The 27,201-nt window shown below is 44.6% G+C and overlaps 1 protein-coding gene across 2 annotated transcripts in view; it reads left to right on the top strand.

Annotated features, from left to right (window-relative positions):
* Nucleotides 1-4,307: 4,307 nt before the first annotated feature.
* The window catches only part of CYSLTR1 (cysteinyl leukotriene receptor 1), a 30,231-nt gene continuing 7,337 nt past the window's right edge, over nucleotides 4,308-27,201 (top strand). Inside the window, exon 1 of one of the 2 annotated variants that reach the window (XM_003775361.4) lies at nucleotides 4,308-4,768. The gene's annotated coding sequence lies outside the window, so the exon portion shown is untranslated. Of the gene's footprint in view, nucleotides 4,769-24,849; nucleotides 25,532-27,201 lie in introns of those variants that run through there. The other variant, XM_031944346.1, reaches the window with a different exon arrangement.

The raw sequence follows: 27,201 nt of genomic DNA, 5'->3' as shown, positions 1-27,201 counted from the left end.
AATCTGACAGGTGTGTAGTGGTATCTTAGAGTTGTCTTAATTTGCATTTCTCTGATTAATAATGACTTGGAGCATCTTTTCATATGACTAGAAATAGTTTCAATTTCTTCATCTGAGAATTGTCTGTTCATATCCTTTGACCATTTTTCAATTGGAGAATGGCTTGATTTTTTATAAATTAGAGTTAATTCTCTATATATTTTGGAAATGAGGCCTTTATCAGAACCTTTGACTGTAAAAATATTTTCCCAGTTTATTGCTTCCCTTCTAATCTTGTCTGCATTAGTTTTGTTTGTACAAAAACTTTTCAGTTTGGTATAATCGAAATTTTCTATTTTGTGATCAGTAATGATCTCTAGTTCTGCTTTGGTCATAAAGACCTTCCCCTTCCACAGGTCTGAGAGGTAAACTATCCTGTGTTCCTCTAATTTATTAATAATTTCATTCTTTATGCCTAGGTCATGAACCCATTTTGACCTTATCTTGGTGTACGGCGTTAAGTATGGATCAATGCCTAGTTTCTGCCATATTAGTTTCCAATTTTCCCAGCAATTTTTATCAAACAGTAAGTTCTTATCCAAAAATCTGGGATCTTTGGGTTTGTCAAAGACTAGGTTGCTATATTTGTTGACTGTTTTATCCCTTGAACCTAATCTATTCCACTGCTGTATCAATAACTCTTAATGACATTTATTAAGAGTTACAAGTATCTTCCCATGTAGGAATGTAAACAGTCTAACTCCTTAAATTCTTTATAAATCCTCTCCCCTGTTTACCTTTTTATGCTTCTCTTGAGTCTCATATTTGAAAATCAAATTTTATCTTCAGCTCTGGTCTTTTCATGAGGAGTGCTTGAATGTCCTCTATTTCATTAAATATCCTTTTTTTTCTCCTGAAGGATTATGCTCCGTTTTGCTGGGTTGTAATTGTAGTCCTAATTCCTTTGCCTTTCTCAGTATCATATTCCAAACCCTCGGATCCTTTAATGTAAAAACTGTTAAATCCTGGGTCATTCTGATTGTAGCTTCACAATAATTTGAATTGTTTTTTTCTGGTGATTTGAAATATTTTCTCCTTGACCTGGGAGTTCTGGAATTTGGATATAATATTCCTGGGAGTTTTCCTTTAGAGATCTCTTTCAGGAAGTGATAGGTAGGTTCTTTCGATATTTATTTTACTCTCTGATTCTAGGATTATCAGTGAAGTTTTCCTTGATAATTTCTTGAAATATCAAGTCTTTTTTATTTTGGCTTCCAAGTAGTCCAATAATTCTTAAATTACTTCTCCTGGATCTGTTTCCCAGGTCAGCTATTTTTCCAATGAGATATTTTGCATTTTTCCATTCTTTTGATTTTGTTTAATTCTTGATGCCTCAGGAAATCATTAGCTTGTGCTTATCTAATTGTAATTTTTAAGGAATTATTTTCCTCAGTTAGCTTCTGTATATCCTTTTCCCTTTGGACTTGATAGAGTCGGGAGTCAGGAGGCTTGATAAGAGTCCCGACTCCCAACTCTAACCCTACTTTTTAAAGAATTGTTTTCTTCATTGCTTCATTTCTGCTCCAGAATTCATTTTGAAGAATTATTTTATAGTTCTTTGAAGATAAATTTGGAAGAATTAAATTGAATTGTTCGACCATTTTTGTTATACCTCAAGATATTATTGATGTAGCGCTGTACTTATTGATGATTGGGATATGGCTCTGAAAGGGTACACCTTATTCAAATGGAAGAGGCTAAGAAACGGAGGGCAAAGTCAAGAAGCCTTATATATTAAGATATATTTAAATGAGGAAATCTAGGAAATGAGACTAGGGCACCATGATACAGATCAAGGGTGAGGATGTATGGAGGCACAACCAAAATCAATACTGTTATCAGATTATACCATAGACCTCCTAGACAGAAAGAGGAAATAGATAAGGAGGTCAGGAAACAAATCTGAAGTCCAGCACAGTGGACACTCTAAGCTTCCAGATATCTGCTAGAGATTTTCCTGCCAAAAATAGAACATCTAATAACTTACTGGGTTACTTTAAAGATAAATTCTTCAAAGGATAGAGGAACCAATGAGGGGAATTGTTGTTCTGGACCTGATACTCACCCACAAAATAGAATTGGTTGCTGGGGTAGAAATAATGGGAACTTCATGGGTAGGGGAGTATGTGACCATTCTATCCTAGAAATTGTGAAAAAAATGTGTGAAAGCTAGGTGTAGTCTGACACACTCCCTAGTTTTGTGAAGAATAGATGCCAAACCAGAAATTGGAAACTGAGTGGATGCCCATCAATTGGAGAACGGCTCAATAAATTGTGGTATATGAATATTAGGGACTATTATTGTTCTGTAAGAAAGGACCAGAGGATGATTTCAGAAAGGCCTGGAGAGACTTACACGAACTGATGCCGAGTGAAATGAGCAGGACCAGAAGATCATGAGATATTTCAACAACAATACTATATGATGATCAATTCTGATGGATGTGGTCATCTCCAGCAATGAGATGAACCAAATCAGTTCCGAAAGAGCAGTAATGAATTGAACCAGCTACGCCCAGGGAAAGAACTCTGGGAGATGACTATGAACCACTACATAGAATTCCCAATCCCTATATTTTTGTCCGCCTGCATTATGGATTTCCTTCACAGGTAAATTATACACTATTTCAAAGTCCGTCTTCTTGTGCAGCAAAATAACTATATGGACATGTATACATATATTGGATTGAACATATACTTTAACATATTTAACATGTATTGATCAACCTGCCATATGGGGGCGGGGGAAGGATGGGAAAAATTGGAACAAAAGGTTTTGCAACTGTCAATGCTGAAAAATTACCCATGATATATCTTGTGAATAAAAAGCTATAATTAAAAAAAGAATAGACTCCAAAGGGTTTAGAGAAAAGACAGGTAAGATCTCATAAGTAAAACTGATAGGGGAAGTCAGCCCAGGAAGGATGGAAAGTGAAATGCCGGAGCCACAAAGACAAACAACTCTTGTGGGTAAGAAAGGGGGGATCCAAAATGATCAATATGGATGAACAGGGAGGCAAGACTTTTAAAAGACATGTGCAAAAGACAGAAGCAAGGACTGATAAAGAAAGATGAATCAAAAGTGTGGCATAATCCTATGAGAATAGTATCAGGCGGAGCCAAGTCTGCTCAAGCTGGAGATGTTTAGCCTGTATACATGAAGGGTTAAGAAGGGAATATGATCAACAGGTATTTGTTAAACACCTACTATGTGCAAGCACTCTGCTAGGTGTTAGGGAGAAGTTAAGTTGCCTCTACTTTCAAATTGCTTACATTTTACCAGGGAAGCAACATAAGGGGGAGGGGGGGAACCAGCTGCTACTGGGAGGAATCAGGAAAAGCCTCATGTAGGAGGCAGTACTTGAGTTGACCTCTGAAGCAGGCTAAGGATTCTAAGAGGTTGAGCTAAATAAAGAGGATACTCCAGGCATGGGGAAATAAGGCCTGTCTGGTTCCAGTTAACTTGAGCCACACTTGAAGGATTCCATTAATTGTGCTTGGCCCTAAAAGGCAGGACCAGAAAACGATGTTGGACAAGTTGCGGAGGTGACTGATAAAGAACGAGAGACTAAAAAGTTTGAGAGAGAACGACCCTCAGAATTTACCCAGTCTCACCCTAGAGGCCACGGGAAGAAATGGGACTTGTCCAGGGTCACATCTGCCCCCCCTCCCCGCCCACCCCCCGAAGTAGCAGAATCAAGATTCCAATCAAGTCTGCAGATCCTAGATCCGGTAATCCATCCATTCATTCCATAAGCACCTACTAAGTGTCAGGCACTGGCAGTACAAAGGCAAAAAGAAAACTGTCCCTGACCTCATTGAACTTATTTCTCTAAGTATAAAGTCTGTGTGCATGTACCCAGTCACACACACACACACACACACACACACACACACACACACATACACACACACACACACCCCTGTGTGTACACATACACATAGACATATCCACCCACGGTGCAGATTCCTTCTGTTACAGCATGCCGAATTCAAACCAGGACAGTAGCTTTCCAAATATCACGTCCCCCCAAAGGCCTCCCCACCCTAAGTCTATGTCCACATCTGTGGTAAACTCAAAAGAAAAGAAAGGCCGAAAAAGTGAGGGTGAGCCTTCCTGAGAATCAAGTTTCACAATCTTGCCAATCGCATTAGCATATACTGGTAGGATCCACTTTTCCCCGCCTACAGATAATCCAGCTCCCCCCCCCCCCCCCAGCCCTAGTCATAAAAATCCTCCCTGCTTCCAGTAGTCTCTGCAGCTGCACAGTTTCCTGGGGAGTTCGGAAGAAGAGGCAGAGGAGCCCACCCCCACACAACCTGCCAGCTTTCACCGCCCTTTATTACTGCCCCCTTCCTCTCTGCCTTCCTCCCTTCTCCCCTCTTCAAAGCCAGAGCGGGTGGGGTCAGGACGGGGGGACCAATGTGAAAGAGGAAGGAGACGTGAATATTGACTAGCCAGCGTGCCCTGCCCTCTCCCCACCAGGCAAGAGGTCGTCCTCCATACAGCAGCGACCTATGTGGCTACAGAGGCTGCCTTACACTCAGGGCAGCACCATGTGAACAGTGGCTGCTCACAAGGCAGGACGGGACAGCTCGCAGCAGCCAGCATCCGGCCCAGCTCTCCTAGGGAGGGAAGCCCAGAGCCAGCCAACTTGAATTGCCCGGACCCCCTGGGACCGGCTTCTGGGGGTGACTTGCCGACGGGCAGCTTCCAGCCTTTCCTGAGGTAAGGAGATTCCTTCAGCGAGCAGGTGGTAGAAAAAGGCTATTTGCCAGCCTCTCTCAATCCCCAGGAGCCTTTGGGCCCCTTTGGGGGCTTCCAGTGGGGCTACTCTGGGAAGGCTCTTCCTCCTCCTGTCCCAGACTGAGATCCCCCAAGGAAGTCGGGAAGCCCTGTGTTTCCCGGCTGGCTAGCAGGGGCGGTGCTGGGGAGCTGAGCAGGTGACACCTGCACCTTCCCAACAGCCCCAGCACTTCTCAGGTGAAGCCTGACTAGCGAAAAAGCTGCTTTAAGAGCTGTGGAGAGCCTCCCTCCTGAGCTTCGCTTCTGCTTTGTTGAGCCGGAGTTTCCTTTCTTGAGACGAAGTAGAAAGAGAGTGGAAGCCTAGAGCACTGCCCCTTGCCAACCATTTACTTCCCCTCCGCTTTAAACTGAGGGTCTTGAATGCCTCCTCTCCTCCCCCTCTTAGAAGCCCTGGCTTCCTTCAAGATTCAGCTCAAAGACCACCCTCTTCAGGAGGCCCTTCCCTGGCTCCCGCAGCTGTCAGGGGAGGGGGGGGTCTAGTCTGCAGGTATCTGGGGTGGATCTAGTTTCTATTCTGTCTCCACCATTCGAACGTAAGCTCCTTGAGGGCAAGAACTGTGTTTTCTGCCTTTCTTTGTCTGTCCCGAACTTATCCCCGGGCCTGGCCACAGAGTAGGGGCTCAATAAATGCTTGTTGACTGTGAGTAAGGTAGCACAAACACTAGCAGCAGCATCCCCATTTTAGAGATGAGGATTTACCCTTGATCCCCCAGCTCATAAGTGGTCCAGCCCCGAGGAGAGCCCATCTTCTTCTGGCCCCAAAGTCAGAACCTTCCAGACTTGACAGACTGCCTATAGTTTAGTTTATGCTCTGAGCTCCCTCTCGGGTCTTACGTTGCATGTTCCAAGGCCCCAGCTCCAGATCTGCCCCATCTCGGCCATTTTCCAGCTTTTGACCTTCTCGTCTTCGAAGGGCCTAAACCCAAAGGTCAGACATGGTCCGTAGCTTCCCAAGCCAGACATTCAATTCAACAGCAAAGACTTCCTGAGGTCTTACTATATATGTATGGTCCGGGCTTCACAAAGTTTACTGGCTCTAACATTCTAATCAAAAAACTTTAGGGAGGAGGGAGATCTTTCTACTCTGTGGCAGCAGTGAGAAGGAGAAGAATAAGGCTCAGGAAGATGACAGAGTACCTCTCTGTTGCATTTTCCAGTTTGCAAAGTGGTACGTAGTACAGGCATGCCCATTTTCCAGGTAAGACACCTGAGGCTTGTAGAGTTGAAGCTATTCACCTTTAGTAGCACATTAACAGTAGCTATACTATTTCTATATATTATAGTTGGCTCAGGGACTCAAGTCCAAGTTTTCTAATTCCAAGTCCAATGACTAACAAATGGGTTTCAGAAGCAAGTGAACAGTTTTGCCGGGGGAGGGGGGAGAGAGGCCATCTGGAGTTGGTTTGATTTGTTCATTCTACCTTCTAAACCTCAGACTAGGTCCTGGAAGCTGGAGCAAACGCGAGGGGGGACATTAGGCAGGTATCATATGAACACCACTTGTAAGATAAGCCTGGTTTAGAACCATTTGGGGTTTTTTTTAATTTCTAGATGTTCTCAAGCCCTCCTAAATCATTTCCATGTAAGTTGCTATACGTGACGGACAAATGCGAGACTTCTGCCTTTGCGAGTTGTCTCGGACAAATGGCAAGTACTTTATCTGCACAGCTAGCCAGCTATTAGAGTCAGCTCAGCAAACGATTCAACAAAGTTAATTTCCGTGTGATGTTTGGAACTGGGATCACAAAGAGAAAAGAAATCAAATCACTCCCTGTCCTCAAGGAGCTGGCATTCTATGGGGGCCATGCCATATAGTATCAATCACTCCACATGCATTTATTAAGCCCCTACTTTGTGCTCAGCAATTTGTACCCACATAAATAAAGAAATACCAAGTAATTTGAGAAGGGGTGAGTACTAACAATTGGGGGGGCTCAGGAAGGGTCTCCTATGGAAAGAATCTAGGAATTCTCTGAGGCAGAGTTGAGAGGGTGTCATAAGAAGTGGCGGAGGATATGGCATTGAGAGATGGAGTGTTAAGTTTGTACCACAGAGTGCAGAAGGGGGACAAGAGGAACCCTGCCAGACCATTAAGTGGGAGCCAGATCGATGGAGAACTTGAACACCAGGCGGAAAAGGTAGTGTTTCATCCCAGACGTAAGGAGGCGCTGAGTTTCAGTCAGAAGACCTGCGTTCAAATCCTGGCTACATCACCTACTACATATATATACGTGGTCAGGACACTTCATCTCTCCGGGCTTTGATTTCTTTATCTGCCAGATGAGGGGGTTGGGATTAGATGGCTTTCGAAGGCCCCTTTTGGCTTTCAATCTGTGATCTTAATCTGTGGTCCCTTTACTGGCCCCTGTATCACTATGGTTTGCATAACCATGCTCTGAGCTCTAATGATAAGACTAGAAATCTAGACCAGGAACAGGAAGATTGATCAATTCAGTGAAGACAATAAATTGAAAGAACCCTAGAAGTCATCTACTCCAACTCCCTTCTTGCAGAGAAGAGGAAATGGAGCTGGGGTATCTGCATCAGCATCCCCCTCTGTCAGAAAGTTTGGGAAATGTTGTAGACACCCAGCCACAATGAAGAGAATTCCCCAAACAACCGGACGGAAAAATTCGGGAGGGGTTCTGTGTACTCTCCAGTGGCATTCGCGTTGCTGAAATCCAGGGGAGACACAGCTGGTCATAGTCCAACATGGGGATGAGACCCACTAAAAGACAACTCGAATTCACAGTAGCCCTCGGTCACTGTGCAAGAGAGGGTTGAAGGGCATGCTACGTAAAGTGATTGGGAGGCTGTTACTGACCTGAGCAGGGAAGACCATGTGGAAGAGGGGCCATTTGAGTTGGGCTTCAAAGGCTAGCTAGGAATTCAACAGGGCTGGCTAGATGAGGTAGAGAATAGAGAACTGGGCCTGGAGTTAGGAAAACTCATTTTCTAAGTTCCACTTCAGCCTCAGACACTCACTAGCTGTGGGACCCTGGGCAAGGCAATTCATCCTATTTGCCTCAGTGTCCTCATCTCTCAAATGTATTGGAGGAGGAAATGGCAAACCACTCCAGTATCTCTGCCGAGAAAACCCCAGATGAGGTCACGAAGAGTTAGACGGGACCGAGACAACTCAACAACAGTAACGACAAAAGGACAACTTAACAACAATAACAGAGGAGGGGAGGAAAGGAGAATCTCGGTGTTGAAAATAACAGTAGCCAAGGCCTGGAAGAGAGAACGGGAAGGTGGGATTCGTGGGGCAGAGAGCAGGCCAGCTTCCTCAGAGGAGGTAAGGTTGAGAAACCAGAGTGGGGCTGGGGGGCGGGGAACAGGGCCTTGAATGTCAGGCGATGGAACCTGAAGACAGAAGTAATATACAGGGCAGGGCTTCTCATCCTCATCTCCCAGATGACGTCTCTTGACTTGGAGTCGAGATGATAGCATCATCCACTGGGAAAAACATAAGATTGCAAGTCTCAGCGGGACTGTGTTTGAGATCCCCCTGGGCTACTCACTCACTACCTGTGTAATTTCAAGGTCCCTTCCAGCTCTAAATGTAGAATTCTCAGAGTTCAAATCTGGCCTTAAGATACTTCCTAGCTGTGTGACCCTGAGCAAGTCACTTGACTTCTATAAGCCTCAATTTCCTCATCCATCAAATGGGGATAATAACAGCTTTGACCTCCCAGGATTGTAATGGGGATCAGATCAGACCGTGTATATAGTAAAGCACTTTGTCAGCCTCAAAGTGGGATTTCAAGTGAATTATTGTTACTATAATCCTCACAGGTGGGGAAAGGATGGCTTAGAGAATGACTTGGCCAAGATCATCTACCTATTAAGGGTCAGGGCTGTGACAGGTCTTCTCATTCCAATCCAAGGATTCTTTTCCACCACCTCATCACCTCAAAAACAAATTTTCCTTAAGCGTCTGTGTTATTTGGAAATAGGCCTAGCCCAGAGCCAATGTGGATAGGCCTCCAGGGGCACCATCCTTGCCCTCCAGTCTAGCCTACCCCCAGTTCAGCTTTCGGAGATCTACTGTCTATACCCTTCTTCCCCTCTCTGCTCAAACCTACCCTCAGAGGAGACCTAACGAGCCCAGGGGAGGTGAGGCCGCCGAGACATCAGAATTCTAAACATGATGCTGTACCTGAGAAGGAAGGAAGGGCTGGGTGACCATTTCAGGAATTTCAGGCAAAGACATGCGTGGGCAAGCAATTGGACAGCAAAGGGTCCTTCCCAGGGCTTCTCAGACCCCACCTGCTCTTAAGGAAGCCTGCCTACGGTCATAAGCTCACTTCCTTGCTTTGTATCATTTTTCAATTTGTTACCGATTGCTTTTATCTTTTATGCCACAGATATTTCCCAGCGTACTTCCTGTTCCACAAAACCCTCCCTTATAACAGAGAAAACCAAGTTAAGGTACCAATCACAGTAACTTTCTGCCAGGGTATACCATGTGCAGCATCCCTCTCTTCCAAAAGGAGTGGGGCACATTTCATCATGTGTCCTCCATGCTGGCTGGCAGCCCGAATGAGTCGGGGGAGATGATTTAGGCAGGCAGTCTTGGTGTCTCTGTGGCATGTGTCGCCCCAGGTTATGGCCATGTCAAACACCGAGACACCTCAGGGAATGAGAACAGGACCCAGGGGATTCCCACCCTTCGGAGTTTCACCTCTTCTCACTAGGAATTTGGACTCTTCTCTCCACGCCTCATTTCAGGCTCTGGCCTTAATGTACGTTGGAACCTGGGATACAAAGAGGCCCAGTTCTCCCATCTCACCAGGAATTATCTGGGGGTCTTTGTCTCATTTTTCCACAATTCTCAATTTCAAAGTGGAAGGGACCTGAGAGGGCATTTAGGTCGACCCATGCCCAAGAAGGAACTCCTTCTACAGTGTCCCTCACAAGTACTCATTCAGATCCTGCTTGAAGACCTTCAGCCATGAGGACCTCCCTGCCTTTTGAAGCTGCCCATCCCACTTTTGAATAGCTCTGATTATTGGAAACGGCCCCCTGTAGAGAGCTGCCACTTTTACCCATTGCTTCTAGCTCTGGAACCTCATAAATGAGGTGGCTCTATGGATGGAACACCAGGCTTAGAGTCGGGAAGATCTAAGTTCTGATTCCATCTCAGATACTTACTAGCTGTGTGACCTCAGGCAAGTCACTTAATTTGCGTCAGTTCCTTTTCTGTAAGATGGAGTCCTAATGGAGAAGGAAATGACAAACCGCTTCAGTATCTTTGCCAAGAAGGTCCCATAGAAAGTCAGCTACAACCAAACAAGTGAACAGCACCCATTCACCTTCCAGATATTCAGACAGCTGGTGTGCCTACCCTAAAGCTAGTCTTTTCCATACTAAGCACTGTGGGACTTGCTACTCATATGGCATGATCTCAAGGCCCATCCCGGTGGCTCCCCATGGATGTACTCCCACATGAGAGTGTGTTTAGAGATGCTTCCTATCTCTAAAATTACTGATTGACTTCAGAACTACTAAAGAAAAGTAGATTATGTCCCAGTTCTGCAGTGTGAATTTGGGAAAGGGCTTCATTCCATAGCTAAGGAAATTCAGCTTCCACGAAGGGGGAGAGGACTTCCCCAAATACCTAGGTGGTGCTGAGCTTCTGGCGCTTGCGCCTTCCCACTCTCCCACTCTCCAGTAGGATTTCTTGGCTTGAAATACATCTGGCTTGCCTACCCTCCTTTCTTTTAAGAGTCACCTTCCTGCTCCTTGATAAGCCCATCTCCTCAAGGCAACTGAGGATCCAAAGCCTTGACTTCCCATGCCAGCTCTGCCACACACTTGGAGAAGTCTCTTAACTTTTCAGCCTTACCTTCCTCATCTATAAAAAGAAGGCCCTGGAGAAGAGGACATTGACAAAAACTAGTTAAATAAGCCCAGTGTACTAGGAGGAAGAGAGGAAAAGGGGGGATACGCTTAGGGAAATATCCCCGAATCCCATCTGTGACTCCAAAGGAATGCTGACCACTCTGTTAGTTTATTAGCCTTATGTGACACGCTCCAGATTGGGGCCATTGGTGAGAGGCTTTGTGCCCTATCTGTATCTACCTCAGTATAAATCCCTACGGCCCCTAAGATCTGCAGACCATTGGAGCGATCGAGTTATTACTTCCTAGATCGAGCCAGCCTTCCGAGAGCAGTGACATGGGTAGCCTCATTTCCACAGGCCACACAGAGAAGGGAACCTGACAGATGCGTTGAGGTAGACCACAGATACATTCGAGTCTTCTTGCCTCCTCCCCTTGAGGTTTAGAGATCACTACAATACGCCCTAAAGTCAGGCCAACTGAGTAGGGGGAGACTTTGTGTCTGCTCCCCAGAATTCTGCACTGCTCAGAACGAGCTGTGGCCTGCTGGAAATCTCTGATCTCCTTCCTGGCTGATAGCCACAACAGGAGCCCGACTGACCCTGAGAACACTGGTGAAGATGGGTTGGCCTTCAGCAGCTTGCTGTCTCCTGGTCTATCTAGCCTAATTACCCCATTGTTCTCTCTAGTTTCCCTCATCTGTAAAACGGAACAATAATCAGAGAATCAGTCTCAGAGTTGTGCATGCATCCCAAGCCCCATGTGGAGATTAGTGACAATTTTTTTAAAGTGCTCCCCAAAGGCTAGATTTGCTGTTTCCTTTGCCAACAGTTCAGGAGGAAGGAAAAGAGAGGCATAATAGCAGTGGCCCTGGCCAGCATTTCTAAATCCATGGAAAGCTGGCAAAGGGCTATATGAAAATTATTTCAGTTGATCTCCACAATAACCCTATGAGGTCAGTGCTGTTATCGGCCCCATTTTTCAAATGAGGAAACGGAGGCCCAGAGAACTTAGGTGATTTGCCTGGCGGCACACTGCAAGTAAGTGTCTGAGGTCAAATCTGACCTTGGGTCTTCCTGACTCTAATACTCTGCCCCTTTTTCCTTTTTCAGGAAAAGGAAACAAGCAAGTAAGATAGTCATCTTTGGAAGCTCTGAAGTACGGGCATGTCTTTTTAAGGTTTTAGATCCATTTCATGTGACTCTAATGTTTTAGAGGTAGAAGAGACCTCAGAGCCCCACCCCTTTTCCTGAGGAGGAAACTGATTAATGAAAGAGAAGTTAAGTGACTTGTGACACTTAATTGGAGTCAGGCTAATTTCTGTTTTCCACACCCTTAGGTTTATGCCATTTGAAGCTGTGAGGGACCTTAGCAAATTTCAGAGCAATTCCCCCAGTCTATATTTAAATGGCCCCCTACTGGGGGCCGAGTACCGAGTTAGACTTGTGAATGTTGCAGTTGGTTTGCCACTTTAACTGAAATGGGGTTGGCTGCTGATAGCTCTGCTCAGAGAGCCCTGCGCCATGAGAGCCAGCTGCTTGGGATGAAGACGGGGTTCTACCTTGTACCTCTCCTGAGCTAGACTCTTGGACAAATTCCAGACTAAACATTTCAAAAGTAAGTGCCCTCTGATGGGGATCCTGGTGGGGTTTTCAAACTCTCTTCCTCATGGAAAGTTACCAAGAGGTTAGCAAAAAAAAAAAAAGAAAAGAAAAAAAAAAAGTCAGTTCCACCCAGAACATTGGGGTTGGGGAATAAGGGCTGGGTGGCTGTCCAGGGTGGCAGAAGGTTTCCGATGCCAGTGACTGAGAGGCATTCTATGTGGGAGAAGGAACTAGGACCTTGACAAATCACTTAAATAAGCATCCGACAACTAACTGGCCTCATGCTGTAGGGATGGGGGCTGGAGCCACGAGTTCCCTAATATGTCCCACTTCCTGGTCAGGAAACTCCTGCTGCCAAGACCAGACAGCATCTTCTCTGCAACTCAGTCTTAGTCATTTGCCTAGAGTTTCATGAGATTCAATGATTTGTCCAAGGTCACACAGCCACCATGTGTCACAGGCTAGACTAGCTTCAGGTGTTCTAGACTTTCAGGGCAGCTCTTTTTCTACCATGCCTCTGATCTTACTCCCAGTAAAAAGGGGTTTCATGATTAAGCTGCCAACTCCCAGAGCAGAAGTGAGAAATCTCATTCAATTTGACAAGCAATTATCGAGGGCCTCCTTATATGGCAATCATTGTGTGGGATGCTTGGGATCCAAAGACAAGAAAGAAGGCGTCCCTGCCTTTAAGAAGCTGGCAATCTTCTGTGCTGTAGACCATGTAATCAGAAAAGGAAATAAACTGAGGGGGAAAGAAGTCAAAACTAGAGAGAGAAGAGAATCTTTAGTCCCCTCTCCCTCCCCTGTTTTATAGAAGAGGAAACAGAGGTTTAGAGAAGTTAACCGACTTGCTCAGGATAACAAAGGTCCTCAGTAACAGGACCAGGATTCAAAGCAAGAGGAAGATGTAATAGAAATATAAAAAAGACACATCCCCTGTTCTCAAGGAACTTACATTCTAATAAGGAAAGACAACACACAGAGGAGAATGATAATCAGGGAGAACAAGCAAATGCAGACAAGGCCCAAGGTAGTTGACTAAATGGTAATGAATGCAGAACTGAAGTATGATCTGGTGCCTAGGGCCATTCAGTAGATGTAGTTGGCTAAATGGTCTGGTCGGAGTGACCAATCGCATGGCTTGGGATCCTAGGGCAAGAGTTCCAAAAATGAGTAGACTCATTTCACTAGAGCATAGATTCAGGAAGAGCTGCATATGGAGGTGCATGGCTCATGTCCGGTATGGAGGGTGCTGGTCCAAGCAGGGTAAAGCATTTCATCATCATGGACAGGAAGATGGTGAGATGGCCTAGGTGGGCGATCGAATGAGGTGTGAAGTTGAAACATAGTGCCATGTTGACCATGCCTTTCTTCCGCCAGATCCAGAAATAGTCATCAGGCTCACCCAGGATCTATTATCAGACAGCCACATCCTGGGTCTGTGGATTTTGAACAGTTTCCAGCCCTAGTAGCCTGTATCCATCATTGTAGTTATCGTGATCTCTCTGGCTTATCCTCTTCCTTCCTAAATCTAGGACTGTCTTCATTGCTCCCTTCCTTCTAGGTATGATTCTCGGGTGTCTTCTAAATATCCCAGACACCTAATTCTTTTCAGGACCCATATCCTTTGTCTTTTTTTTAATTGTTTTAAACTATTTTCAGAATTCTGAATAACTCTGCCCTCCTAAAGATGTCAATCAATCAGTCAAAAAGCATTTACTAAGTACTTAATGTGGCTGGAGAGACAAAAAAGGCAGAAATACCCTCCAGGAGCTCCCATTTTAATAGGGGAGACGATGTACTAACAGCTGCATGCATACAGCCCTAGACAGTACCACTGGGTGGACACTAACAGTTGGGAAGAAGGAAGGAGGGAGGGAAGAGGGGTCTGGAAGGGCTTCTTGAAGAAAGTGGAATTTGAGCTGAATCGTGAAGGAAGCCAAAAGGCAGAAGGAAGGAGAGGGACAGCCAGGCCAGCACCCAGCTCACGAGGACTCTTAAATCTCTGTTAAATGAATGAATAAAAGCATGCCTTAGGTAAAGGCTGCTTTTCCTTTGGGGGAAGCGGGGGTCATGGACCCTTTGTGCAGGCTGGTGAAGCTTGCTGGGCAGCTATATCCCAGAAGTTCTGTAGGTTGAAAGTCTCCCAACTCACATCAGGTCTAAAAACTATAGGGATTTCAAAATAGTGGTGAACATAAACTCTCTTTCAAGATAACCACAACAATTATAATAGAATATGAAAATATCTGTGGTTTCTATTGGTGAATTTCAGGGAGGCTGTGAACTCAAATAGAAAATTATATCTTCATTTTCACTAACCTATAGCTAATTCTCCTGTGTTTTGTTATCTATATTTCGTCACTGAAAGAAATGCTAAATTTCAGTTAGAGGTAGTGGAAATAGAGATTGCATTGCCTAACCAAGTTCGTAGGCTCCCTGAAATCTATCTGCCCACATAAAGAACCTCTGCTTTCTGCCGTTCTCTTGCTACATGATAGTATCTAGTATATCTGCATTGACTCGTCTACTCCCTTCCTTTCTTTTCCACATTCTAGTTGTTTTCTTACTTGGTATAACTTACAGCTTACAGAGCATTTTGTGTTGAGTTTCAAATGACACCAGGTCATCTGTATGGAAATGTACAACAGGAAATGATTGGTCTGGAGCTCAGCAGATGTAAATTTGGAACTGCAGATGTTGATTTGGAGAAGCAGCTACATAGAGATTATAGTCAAAGCCAGAATAGGAGAAAAGATCTCTAAGGGAGTGTGGAGAGAGAAAAGTTGAGATCTAAGAACCCAATATTGAGGTTTCATAAAAACTAACTGGAGCAGTAACCCCAACAAACCTTTTTCAAAACCTGTTGTAGATCTTAAGGCAGGCCAAGAAAACGTGTCTGGATGGAAGGCAGCATGTTAGAAATCACCACCATAGTATGCATTTTTATGCCGAATGACTGAACGAATGAAACTGTGCGCCAAACACGGTGCTGTTGCTGGGGACCCAAAAAAAAAAAAAAAAAAGACAGTTTTTCCTTTCTAAGAGGGCACATTCTTGGGAGGGCCCCTTTGTTAGTGCAAGGCTGAGTGAGGTCACTGAGGAGTAGATTGGCACATCCCATCTAGGAAGAGGGGCAGAATTAATTCAAAGTTTACCCTTCCATCCCTGAAGAGAGAGGTAGTCAAGGCCATTGACCATTATCCTTAGTAAGGAGGCTGTGGAGGAAGTGTGGCCTGAGAGGGAGGAGTGAAATGATACATAATGAGAATTTGCTTGAAATTGTGGCGCTTTATAGTTTGCCAAGCGTTTTCCTCCCAGTGATCCTGTAAGGTCTTATTGAGTCAGGATTACCAGCTCCTGTTGTTACACGTGTAGAAGCTAATAGGGTTCAGAGATGGAAAGTGTAAAGAACAACAGATGAGGAGGCAGAAGGCAAGAGTTCCAGTCCCAGCTCTACCATTTCCCACCATACTACCTGACTTGAGTGAAGTCACTTCTCCTTGGGCCTGTTTTCCCATCTAACCGGAGGGTGGGTAGTTTCTCAGGGGAAGAGATTATGTTGAATTTGTGGCAATTAAGATGCCTTCCAGCCCTACGATACTCGGCTTCAGCTTGAACCTCCTCTCGCTAGCTCTTTTGGCACCATCCTCATTAACCACGGGTCATCCAGCAGCATCGATTGTGAAAGACTAGAGCATTGCTCTAGCCACTGCAGGGGAGAGATGAGTTGGGGGTGAGAGTTAGGTACAGGTGTGAAAGAGGAGAAAAAAAAGAAATTCTCAAGCTGGAAAGAACATAGTCCAAGCTCCTCATCTTATACATAAAGAATCTGACACTTTTCCAGTGTCACAAAGCTAGAGAATGACAGAAAGAGGACTTGAAGCCAGCTGGGTCCTCTGATCGCTAGCCCAGAATAAACCCTTCCTCAAGTAGCATATGGCTTAGAGCAGCTGGTGCCCTTAGTTTCCCCTATTCTAAAGCATAGCTCACTATCGGATTGATTGATGTTTTTGCTGGGGTGCAAAATGAGTCAGAAAGGATGCCATTCTCGGCCTTCTGGAGCTTGCTAGCTTTCCTGGATTGCAGAGGGTATGTGAATGATCTCGAATCTTCTTGATCAGGATGCTGCCTCTGCCAACACAGACCACTCTGAGAGATGCAGGAATTTACTCAGAATCACACAGCTAGTGTCATAGGCGGAATTTGAACCCACGTTTCCCTGGCTTCAAATCTAGCATTCTAGCCATCATACCACACTGCCTAGAATACACTGATTTACGAATTGCCCAAGGCCTGTTTCTAGAAGACTTTAAACGCATCTTATTTCAACCTCACAGCCCTGGAAAAGTTGCTTTGTGCAGGGTCACAAATGAGCGGTAGGGCTCGGCCTCAGACCCTAGTATTTTGGCTTCGAGCCCATTATGCTTTTCACATCTCCACAAGGCCTCTTCAGGTTTCAAAGGTTGGTCATCCAACAATAACCAAAGAAGAAGAGGAAGAAGAAGAAAAGGCAGTCATATCAAAAGAGTTGCAAATCTCTTTACATAACTTGTTCAGTGAGGTACACTATCTCATACCGGATTAATTAATCTATTGGCTTTTAACTAAAACCTCCTATGTTCAAATGTTTACTGTGGCCAGGAGCCTTGAATGGGAGGAGTCCACAAAGTTAACTGCTAGCTGTTTCTCAGCCCAGCATCTCTAGCCTCCACGCATCTATACAAAGCCGAATCATTCAGACCAGGAATTCCCTCTCTCTTCATCTCTGCCTTATAGAATTCTCTTCTTCCTTCAAGGACCCAACTCAGCTGCCACCTCCTCCATGAAGCCCTTTCTGCTGACCCCTGTTGATAGGGGTTTTGAGTTTACCTTACCTCTACACTTAGTCTTGAGTTCACCTTATCTACACATATTGTCTCCTTCCAGTAGAATGTCAGTAACTTGAAGTCTGGGCCTGTTTGGTTCCTTCTTGTCTTTTTCTCCCCAAGGCCTTAGCCTAGCGCTTTGCAAATAAACGGCATTTAATAAACATTTGTTGACTTGGTTTCTCCAGTTATTAATTATTTATTAGCTTTGTGATTTGCGCAGGCCTTGGACAATTCATATACTAAGAGCTAGAATGGATACTCGAGGCTCGTTCCAAAGACCTTATTTCCATGCCGTGATCCCGTGCTCATCAAGTGGCCTCTGGGGCCTGTGGTATGATTGGCCCCTCTGGAGCACCAAAATGTTTACATTTCCCTTGAGGTTTCTCCCAACTGTTATCTTTCCCATCATTAGGATAATCCAGAAATCTCATTGTAGGATTGTATTTAAGGCCAGGAAATCCTAGAGTAGGAGTGTTTTTCAGTCTCCTTTTCAAAAAAAGTCAACCATATAGCAATTTCAAAAGTCCCAGTGGGGTTGTCCTGCCTCAGGCCTCTGTACCCGGCGAGTGTGGAATCAGAGCAAGGCAACCTGGCAGAAAGGCTACAAGCCTGGAGTCAGCTGGTCAGGACATCCTCTCCCTAAGATGGTACTAGGGACATGTGGACGTTGTATTTCTCTCAGCCCTTTATTTGGCAAATGAGGACAAACTGAAGCCCAGAGAGATCAAATAACTTACTCAGTGTCATCTAGGTGGGGAGCGGCAGGTTCTTTCCATTGGGTCATCCCCCTGACTTGGCTTTCAAAAGACTATTACGGTTTTTTAAAAGCAGAAAAACTGGCCTCAAAATAAGCTCTATGTTCCCCTTTCTCTACTTAATTTTTTCACTAATTTCTCATAGCTTAAAAACACAGTAAGTTCAGTGTATATTTTTCACTCATCTCCTTTCTCCTGGTCAGAAATATCCCCTTGTTGTGTCAATATTGACTCTTTCAGACAGACCTTTTGATTCCTTGAACCAACTGATACCTTCTAAATTGGTGAGGCTCTTTTTTTTTCCACCAGAAGCGGGTGTGTTTCATTTGCTTTTCTTCACCAGAGGATCAGCAGTAATGTCAGCTCCCCAAATTTAGACTAATTGGTTACAGATGGATATTTTGAGAAACGTTCACAAGACACTTTCTCATCCAATCTTATGGGAATAAAATTCCCAAGTCAAAGTGACTTTTTCTAAGGGAGAGCTAAGTCCGAGGGTGCTCGGCTACTCTGTTCACATTCTATGGTTCCTTAACAAAAGCTGCCCTTTAGCCCTAAATTGGGTTCTTGGGGCTGGCTGAGGACCTTGAGGCTGAATAGTTCCATTTAGGGCTTTTAAGAGAATAGAAAAATGAGTGTGCACAATAGTTAAAAAAAGAAGACTGAAAAGTACTAAGACTCTAGGATTTCAATGGCTCAAACTTCAGAATCCTACAGTAGGATGGGCAGTATATTGTAATGATGAAAGGAATAATGGAAGAGAGGAGCCTCAGGGGAGAGATGTTAATGTTTCTGGACTCTAGGGGCACAGTCTCAGAAGTCAGAGCAAGGCAGTTGGAGTGCATTGCTGTTTTCTCTAGCCAAGCAGGCTGTCGAGGGGTCCAGAATTAGCTAGTTAGGGTGCCATGTCCCTAAGATGACACCGCCGGCCCTCTGACTTTCCTTTTCTCTTAAGTGCCTCCTGCCAACACTCATAGCTGCTCCTTTAGCTCTTCAGAAGCTACGCCCAGTGGGAATAAATCACTGAATCATTATGACAGCAATGACTATTCCCATTTTTCTAGCACTCTAAGGGCATCCAATGCTTCCTCTAACCAAGGACTCTCCAAGGTCTCCTGTATTCTCTGGCTTCTTCCTTTCTCCCAGGCTCACTAACCAAGCTGACACTCCACCATTAATGAAATGTTTCCTATAGTAAGACTGACCTATTAATGGACACCTCCAGAGAAAGTAGACCAACAGGTGTAGAATTAGTGCCTACAAAGTGTGGCTCACAGGAGCCAATCAGATAATGAATGCTAAAGCAGAGCCGAGCAGATAAGCATAGCACAGTTGGACAACTGAGCTAGCAGATGAGGAACAAAGGAGACAGAAGGACCAAAGAAGACATTTGGGGTTCTAGCCTTGGATACTAGACTGCCAGCTGCCAGAAATAAGGAAACTCCAATTTGTAAAGCCAAAATCAATCAATCAAAATCAATCAAAGGAAGCTGGGAGTCTCCGGAAGACATTTTAATGCCTTTGAAATCTTAGAATGAGGATTCCCCTCAGTGATGCAGACCACAACCTTCTTATCCTATGTAACTCTTGTCCAAGACCTCCCACAAATCCTCCAGGGGAGGTTCCTCTAATTTAGCTCTCAAGACATCACATGCAAGCTTAGCCATTGTTTATTCCTTGTTCTTGCTGTATAACTTGTCTCTCTTCCCTTTCTCTCCAATGACAGCTTTCACATCCTCCCTTCTGTGACTTCCCTTGTTGTGATGTGTTACAAGCTGCTCATGCCCATGTGCTTCTCTGTTGTCCTCTGAGTGACCTCTACCTACATTACTCGTAGTCTTCAAGTATCGTTAGAAAAATATCGCTCCTAAAAGATTGATGAGACTGCTTTGCGGACAAGATTGGGGTCGCCAAAATCACTGTCATTTCCCAAAGGCCTGTTTTTGTCCTCCTGTTCAATTCTGGGCCTAGCTTATGTCCAAGTATATGTGTTAAGTAAAGGTACGGGTTGCTTTACCAACTTCATCCACAAGGTTGGTTATTCCTAGGCAGAAGATACTTAGGCCAAGTTCTTTTGAATGATTAGGAATCTTTAAGAGATTCCATGATATCCCCACAAATGAGATCATTTGTGCCTGACACAGTTGCTGCTTTATTCCCTTCCCTTCCCCTCACTTCTTGCATTTGATATAATCAACGCAAGAATCTCCTCCAACAAGATGTCTCCTTTGTATGTATACAAATCATACAAAATCACTTGAAATATAAAACAAAAGAGATGACTTTTTCATTAACTCTCGGATTATTAATATCAACCAAGGTAGAAAACAGGGATAAGTGTACTAGCCAAAGGTATTTGCTACTGTCGTGGAGGATGTTCAGCAAAGAATTCACAGGGAATAAGGAGTCCCTCTAGCTATTAAGAACTCACACTAGCTTTAGCTTTACAAGAAATTTATACATTTGATCTCATTTGATCCTCTTGTAATCCTTTGAAGAAGGTGCTATCATTATTCCTATTTTACAAGTAAGGAAACCGAGACTGAGAAATTAAGTGATTTTCCCAAGATTACATAACCAAGGAACTAAGACAGGATTCAAAACCCAGAGCTTCCTGATTTCAAGTCAACATTCTATCCACAAATCATTTTAAATGTCTGACTCTTATTTGGGGAAGCTCAGCCTAAAGGCAGGCCTATTGGGCTTTCAGCAGTACAAGGTTGCTGTTAGAACCTGAACTCTGTAAAGAAGTAATTTGGCTCAATTCTCACTTGCTTACCTAAGAGAAAAGCAGCTTGGGGCAAAATTCAGCCTCATGGTCTAAATAAAATAATGGGCCTCAAATGGTTTTTTCCATCTGGGTAAAGACCGCATAGACCAGAATCTATTCTATCTGCTCAGTCTTTGCCAAGGCAAAGGTGATATCAACCCATGCTCACCAGAATACGTGGGAGAGCCTTGAGCAAGTCCCTCAACCCTTCTTGCCTCAGTTTCCTCATCTATAAAATGGAGTTGACTTGAATGCCTTCTAAAGTTTTTTCCAGGTCTAAATCTAAGACTATAATCATATCATTCCTTGTTTATGAAACTTCTGGAGGAAAAGGTATATGCCTTTTTAAACAATAGCACTAAAACCCCATATCCTTTAGGCCACTCGGGAACCCACACAGGCCACCAAGTCAGCCCAGAACAAGCTTTAGCAAAATCTAATAAACTGATTCCCGTTCAACAGAACTCTGTGGCAATTCCATACCCAAAGTTCAATATAGTGGCAATTTGGTCTTCATCTGCTTAGAATGCTAGTGAGTTCTCAGAAACTCAAGAAGACTGATTGTTGAATGTGAGCTGAGAACAGACCAAACGGTCCAAAGATAATCCTCTGAACCAAGGAACCAACTGCAAGTGGGACCAAGGGAGCTCAGCCTCAAGCTTTGGGACATTTTTAGGCCACAAGCATGACATCTTTAAGACTGGGTTCAATATCTCAAACTTTTTGGAGTCCCATCTCTGAACCTCCTCTCTTAGACTTCTTCATTCTCACTCGTACAAAACCCCCCACTGTAATGGGAACCATATGTCTGGGCAAGGAAAGCATGGAGCTATAGGATCTAGATCATCTCCAGTCCCAACTCTCTCATTGGACAGTACAGGAAACTGAGTCCCCGAGGAGTAAAATGATCTAGTCAAGCTCACAACGTAACTCCAGGCCCTCTGCATTCCAAATCCAGAGATCCTTTTGCTAACAGAGCACAGCAGCATTTACTGAATGGCCACTGAAAGAGATTTTTTTAATGATCTCTTGCTTGCCATAGCTTTTGGCCTTTTGGCAATCCTCATACTTCCTGACCTCTCTGGGTAGTTGTGACACAGCTCTTTTGAGGTTCGATATATCTGACTGCTCTTTTTCAGTCTCCTTTCTTGCTTCTTCATCTATCATTGGTTCTTCTGCCTGCTAACTATGGATGTCCTTTAAGGCTCTGTCCCAGGCCCTTGTCTCCTTTCTGTCTGTACAATTTCACTTGGTGATCTTATATGTGTGCTCACTTATCATCTCTATTCAGAGGTGATTCCCGAATCAGGTCCTCATCTTTCCTCTGACCTCAGTCCTGCATCCCCAACTGCCTCTTGGATCTAAAACTCTGTATCTCATAGGCACTTCAGAGTCAACATGTCTAAAACAGAACTCATTACCTTTCTGCCAAAACCTTCCCCTACTCCAACTTCCCTGTTACTGTTGAGGGCACCACCATCTTCACTGTTCCGCAGGTTCCAAATTTTGATGTCATCCTTGACTCCTCAGTCTCATTCACCCTACATGTCCAATTTGTTGTCAGATTCCCCCCCTTACAAGTATCTCCTCTCCACTCAAACAGTAGCTGTCCTAATTTAGGCCCTCATCACCTCTTACCTGAACTATTGGAATAGCCGTCTTAGTGGTTTTCCTGCCTCAGGTCTCTCCCTACTCCAAAAAATCCTGTCAAAATGATTTTCCTGCAGTGCAGGTCTGATCATGTTACCCCTTCCCCAAATCAACAAGCTCCTATTGTTCCAATTACTTTCAGGATCACATATACATTTTTTTTAATTCAGTATATAAAACCCTTCCATACCTAACTCCTAACTCCTTCTGCAGTCTTTTTACCTGTCCATATGTTCTAGGATATGGCCACAAGGGCCCTCTTACTTTTCCTTGAACAAGATACCCCATCTCCTGACTCCTTGCTTTTTTGGCTCCCCAATACCTGGAACGTTCTCCCTCCACACTTCTGTCTCCTGGCTTCCTTTGAGACTCAGCTTCCCAGTCTCCCGGTTGCTGGTGTCTTCCTCTTTGAGGTAACCATCCATCTTTCCTGTCCATAGTCGTTTGGGTGTTGTCTTCCCTATTAGAATGTGAGCTCCTCGAGAGCAGGGACTGTTTTTGCTCTTCTTTGGAACCCCGGAGCTGAGCACAGTGCCCGTCTCCTAGTAAGTACTTTATAAACGCTTGTTGACCAGCTGACTGAGATACTCACTCTTCGTCTCCAACTTCATCCCAGCCCACTCCAGAAACAGTTCAGAATCCCACTGGAAGCTGTAGTATCGGGTCCCTTCCAACTCTAGACCTAGGATCCTCTGGTCACTTACCCTTCTGTCCATTCGAAGTTGGAGCAGAGTGTGGCCGGGCAGTCCCTTGGGTACTGAAACTTGAGAATCTAATGACTTATGCTCCTTAGGTAGACATTGTAGGTGAATCCTAAAGTTTTATAACTTTTCTTTCTCATGTCATCTCATGCCGTCGGAGAAAGCAAGGCAATAGCATCTGCATTTACTTGATGTGGAAAACTATCAAACCTGAAGTTCTTTTTCTCAATACATAAGCAACCCAGCTTTGATTAATGGTCTCCATATTAGAAAGGAACTTTACTTAGTAAATATTCAACAGATTTTTCCTGAGAATCTCCTGTGTACATAAGCCCTTCAATGTCAGGTGTTCTAGGTTCAGGGGTGTGCCGGAGCCAAGTTTAAACCAGCGGGCGAGAGCCAGTTATTCAGGTGTCAGTGTGAATGTTTACACTTCAGAAATCAGCAAATGCTCCAGATCAGGACTGGATTATTTTACTGATTTCTGTAGTGCTGGAGAATGTGGAAATGATACAGATTCAGCTTAAAAGTATATCCTACATAGCATTTTTTTTTTCAGAGAGCCGGTTGTTAAACATTTACTGACACACCCTGGAACACCAAGCTATGTAAGATCTGGTGATTTGGGGACAGACAATACATATGAATCTGTGAGATAACAGTCCCAGAAGCCCATCTTCATGCCATTGCACAAGGATGTGGATGCTAAAGGTCAAAGAGTAGAACAAACAGGCATGAGGAAGAAAATCCAGGAGGCCATTGGAGGCCTTCCTGCTGCCTCCAAACAGATGATGGGGTACCCCAAGTCCTTCTCAAGTTTTTGTTCTCTATGTTGCCTGCCTCAACAGTTCTCTCAAGTCTCCCAGCTCCAGCCCTCACCCTCATGCTGAAAATTCTTGTCCCTGTCTCCAAATCTGATTTCTTTCCTAAGCTGCTACTCATCCATGCCTTGTTAGCTGTTTCCTCGAGGGCTCACCAGTTTCTCACCCTCAACATGGCAGGAAACTGAGCTCATTATTTACCTTCACCAGACTTCTTCTTCCTCCTCGCCTCTTTCTACTAATAGCCCTCTATCTTCTCAGTCATCTGAGTACAAAGCTTGAACCTCACACCCTACCTGTAAGTCAGAATCCTGTCATTTCTACTTGTAGAAAAGCTGAGGTCCTTCCAGCGCTGGATCTTTAAACCACGATTTTGTATGTCTTCCCCCTCTCTGCAATAATCTAGTTACCTAGCTCAGGACTGTCTTTATTGTATGTCACCGAAACTATTACGGCAGCCTTCTTCCCAGACTCCTTGCCTCCAATCTGCTCTCTACTCAGCTGACAAACGAATCTTTCTAATGTGCAGTCCTCGTCATATCCGTTTAAAACCCTTCCATAGCTCCTCGTTGCCTACTGAAATCAAAACATTTTTGTCTGGTGTTCATGACTCTTCACAATCTGATTGAGACATGACTTTACAGTCCTCTCTTTTAGTACTCGTCTCCAATTGGGGGACTCCTAGCTGTTTCCCTCAAAAATGCCCTTGTACTTCTCCCCCCCCTCCCAACTTTGCTCATGACTGCTTTTTCTATTCTATTTGGAATGCCCTTTCACCCTACCCCAAAGCTGCCTTTGCAATTCCTAGCCACCCTTCAAGACCTATCTGAAATGCTAGCTCCTCCGTGAAGCTTTCCATGCTTTCTTGAAATGGAAGTTCGCCTTTTTTTAATTACTAGCACAGACTTTACCTCACTTAACTAGTTCTTCAAACTTGGGACTAGACCCAGGGTCACCAGTCTCCAAATTCAGGGTGTTTTCCACCAGCACAGAGGCTGCTTCTGTGAACTGTTGAATTCTTGTCCTTTTGAACTTCAAAAATAGAAAGTGATGAAAACTATAACCAAACACTCTGGACAGTTAAGGGAAATTTCTTGGTGTAGTGACAGAAGGTCCAAGGACTAAAGGTTGTATGCGCACAGGGCCAAACATCTGGATGGAAACTCAATCAATTGCTGAAAAGTCATCAGTCTCAGCTTGTTTTCTAATCACCGTTTCCAGCTTCCTTCTGGGGTTGGGAAAATGGAAGGGGTGGGGGAAGAGTAATAGGACAAGAATCCTATTGGGGATCCCTAAATATGGTAGTGGCTCTTTGATCTCCACATCACCCTCCTCCTGGGTCTGTATTTAGGCCTGCCAAGCTCCCATAACCTCCCCCAGAGGAGTTTAAGCAAACTCACTTCCTTTTTGAATTGGACGATTTCGGCTTGAGTCGCCTTGGTTCGCGTGCCAGCCCACGAGCACCGGACTGCGGGCAGAACACAATTGAAAAAGGAAAAAGGGTGGCCAAAGAAGCGATCCCTCCACTTTGCAGACAAACATTTGTTTTTAACCTTGGAAAGCCCTCCGTGGTCCTCTTTTCCACATTGTCTGATGGAAAATGAATTCCCAGAGCCTGCTTGGAGTCTAGTGGAAAAAGTCGTGGTGTGGTGTGTGGAAGGTCCTGGGTAAGTCTGTTAAATTCTCTGAACCTCAGCTCTCTGAGCCATAATAATGCTCGTACTCCTTAATTCTCAGGAGACGTGGTGAGGAAAGAACTTTTTTAAAGCTTAAGGGATGGCGGGTTCTTAGTCATTTTCTTGTTTCTTTACCATTACTGATCTGTGGTTGTACTTCTCTGATAAAGGGAGATTGCAGAGGCTTGCCAGTGAAGGCTAGGAGGCCATCAGTAGTGTATGGGCCTTCCGGCTTCTCCATTTCTACCCAAATCCCCAAATTAAGTTACTGTGATGGATAAACATCTGAGCCCAAAGGTGAAGCAGCCTGTGGTGGGAGGGAAAGCTTTGTTCAGGGAGCCGGGAGGCCACCCTCTGGCACTTCCTAGAGGAACTGTGAGCTCTAAACTAAATACTGCTTTCTCTAGTAGCCAGTACCAAAGGTTGTTCATCTGCCAATATAGTCTATGTTCTGACCTTGAGGCTAAAACCCCACAAAGAGGAATTCATGGCTCACTGAGTTTAGACAGTGTTTTTCCCTTGACCCAGTTACACAAGGTCTTTCTCGGGTCGTCCCCCTCCCACCGATTCCTTTGGGCAGCAAATGGGTCACAGCATCAGTTGTTGCTCCTGGGCTGTGCCCGTACCCTTCACATTGGTTTTTGCTTTTGCACTTTGCATAGTTGACCAGGGGAACATTAGAAGATAATCCACCTTGTAGAGATTTGTAGTTTGTCAAGTCCACAAAGAACACCTTCCCCAGCTCCGTCATTTTAGAGGCGAGGATCTCATGTGATTCCCGAGGGACTTGTTCCAAGTCATTGGGCTTCACAGGAGGGGGGCTGAGATTGCGGTCCAGATGGGAGCCCCTTTCCTCACAGTCCCTCCCTCAGCTTTCTCATCTTCCTAGGTTCCTAATTTCATTCCATTTCAAATGACTCACTTCAAAATTTCCCAGATGCTTGTTCCTTCTCTTTTTTTTTTCCATTGGAGTGCCATGAGCTAGATTTTGAGAGAGACGTTGGAGTGGAAGTGGGTGGTGAAAGTGAAGTGAGGCTAGGCTGATATTGGCCCACTCCCGGGGCTGTGAATCTCAGCTTCCTCATATATAAGGCAGAGAGATGATATTCCCTATAGCACCTGACAGGATCAGAGATTTGAAGCTGGAACAGATCTGAAAGGTTACCGAGTCCCACCAACATACAGAAAGAACTGGGAAGCCCTAACCCTGTGACTTTCTTAAAAAATGTGAGCTGTTATTATTATCATCCCTGGGAAAGAAGGCTTTTCCTAGCCTATAAAAAGAGAGACAACCTATAAAGCCTATAAAAAGAGTAGCTAGAGGACAGACATGGAAGTCAGGAAGCCTTGGCCTCTGACTTAGTCGCTTACTCTGTCAGGCCCAGTTCTCTAGGCCTGGAAGCTGATCGGCCATGTTAAGAATCGTACCCAAAGTAATCACGCTTGGAAAAGCCAAAAGCGTTCGGCTATCTCCTCATTTTCTCTGGTTTCTGTCCTCCAGAGAGCTGAAAACTTCAGATACTTGAAAAGTTGAACATGAAGCAAACAATAAGGAAGATAGCATAAAGTCTGCTGAGATGCCGAGGTTCTCTGAGCTATAACTACGCCATAGGCTTTAGACGGAAGTGGGGGTGAAGGATAGGGACTGGACTAAGAACAGC

This window comes from Sarcophilus harrisii, chromosome X (assembly GCF_902635505.1).
Source record: "Sarcophilus harrisii chromosome X, mSarHar1.11, whole genome shotgun sequence".
NCBI classification, from domain to species: Eukaryota; Metazoa; Chordata; class Mammalia; order Dasyuromorphia; family Dasyuridae; genus Sarcophilus; species Sarcophilus harrisii.
This window is presented reverse-complemented; position numbering and strand designations above follow the sequence as displayed.